The 1980-nt window shown below is 53.4% G+C and overlaps 1 long non-coding RNA gene across 1 annotated transcript in view; it reads right to left on the bottom strand.

The window, feature by feature from the left end:
* Window positions 1-822, bottom strand: part of LOC108448901 — an 8321-nt gene extending 7499 nt beyond the window's left edge. Inside the window, exon 1 of the long non-coding RNA XR_001864977.1 lies at window positions 718-822. This is a non-coding gene — a long non-coding RNA (uncharacterized LOC108448901). The remainder of the gene's footprint in view (window positions 1-717) is intronic.
* Window positions 823-1980: the final 1158 nt, after the last annotated feature.

The raw sequence follows: 1980 nt of genomic DNA, 5'->3' as shown, positions 1-1980 counted from the left end.
ACCCCCAAAGACCTCCCCAGGGCCTTCAGAAACCCCCCAAGAACCTCCAAGAAACCCCCCAGGACTTTCAGAAACACCAAAAACCTCCAAGAAACCCCCCAGGGCCGTCAGAAACACCAAAAACCTCCGAGAAACCCCTCAGGGCCTTCAGAAACACCAAAAACCTCCAAGAAACCCCCAAAGAACTCCCCAGGACCCTCAGGAAACTCCCCAAAACCTCCAAGAAACCTTTGAGGACCCTCAAAAACCTCCAAGAAAGCTCCCAAAGAACTCTCCAGGGCCTTCAGAAACCTCCAAGAACCTCCAAGAAACCCCCCAGGGCCTTCAGAAACCCTCGAGAACCTTCAAGAAATCCCCAGGGCCTTCAGAAACACCAAAAACCTCCAAGAAAGCCCCAGGACCCTCAGAAAACTCCCCAAAACCTCCAAGAAACCCTTGAGGACCCTCAGAAACCTCCAAGAACCTCCAAGAAACCCCCCAGGACCTTCAGAAACGCCCGAGAATCTCCAAGAAACCCCCCAGGACCTTCAGAAATGCCCAAAAACCTCCAAGAAACCCCCAAAGAACTCCCCAGGACCCTCAGAAAACTCCCCAAAACCTCCAACTGTGGGTGACACTGGGGGGGGTTTGGTGACACTGGGGGTGACACTGGGGGGGGGACACCGGGAGGGGACGGTTTTGGGGGTTGGGGACACCGGGAGGGGACGGTGACGTCACCTTGGCGGCGCAGATGATGTTGATGCTCTTGTTCTTCCCCGGGAAGAAGTTGATGACCTGGGGGACCAGTACGGACCAGTATGAACCAGTATGAACTGGTATGGACCAGTATGGACCAGTAAAAACCAGTACAGACCGATATGGACCAGTATGAACCAGTACAGACCAATATGGTCCAGTATGAACCAGTATGAACCAGTATGGACCAGTACACACCAGTATAAACCAGTATGGACCAGTATACACCAGTATGGACCAGTATACGCCAGTATAAACCAGTATGGACCAGTATACACCAGTACAGACCAATATGGTCCAGCATGAACCAGTATGGACCAGTATACACCAGTAGAAACCAGTATGGACCAGTACCGACCAGTACAGACCAGTAGGGACTAGTAGGGACCAGTACAGATCAGTATAGACCAGTATGAACCAGTGCAAACCAGTACTGACCAGTATGGACCAGTATGAATGGGTATGGACCAGTACAGACCAGTATGAACCAGTACAGACCAGTACTGACCAGTGTGGACCAGTATGAATGGGTATGGACCAGTACAGACCAGTATGGACTGGTATGGAGCAGTATGAACTAGTACAGACCAATATGAGCCAGTAAGGACCAGTACGGACCACTACGGACCACTACAGACCAGTATGGACCAGTATGGATCAGTATAGACCACATCAACCAATATGAACCAGTATGAACCGCTACGGACCAGTATGGACCAGTATGGACCAGTGCAGAGCATGGAGCTGCATTGAGCAGCAGCCTCCCAGTCCATCCCAGTCCCTCCCAGTACTCCCAGTGCCTCCCAGTGCCTCCCAGTGCCTCCCAATCTATCCCAGTCCAACACAACTCACGACCAAGCACCACCAGACACCATCCCAGTCCCTCCCAGTCCCTCCCAGTCCATCCCAGTCCCATTCAACCCAATGATACAACACAATAACCATCAACAGTCACACTCCCAGTCCCTCCCAGTGCCTCCCAGTCCCTCCCAGTCCCATTCAACCCAACACACCACCACCACAACTGCCCACAGCCGCTCTCCCAGTGCCTTCCAGTGCTCCCAGTGCCTCCCAGTCCAACACAGCTCATGGCCAAGCACCCCCAGACACCATCCCAGTCCCTCCCAGTGCCTCCCAGTGTCTCCCAGTCCATCCCAGTCCCATTCGACCCAACAATACAACACAATAACCGCCAACAGTCACACTCCCAGTGCCTCCCAGTGCCTCCCAGTGCCTCCCACTCTA

This window comes from Corvus brachyrhynchos, unplaced genomic scaffold (genome assembly GCF_000691975.1).
Source record: "Corvus brachyrhynchos isolate BGI_N302 unplaced genomic scaffold, ASM69197v1 scaffold1129, whole genome shotgun sequence".
NCBI lineage: Eukaryota > Metazoa > Chordata > Aves > Passeriformes > Corvidae > Corvus > Corvus brachyrhynchos.
This window is presented reverse-complemented; position numbering and strand designations above follow the sequence as displayed.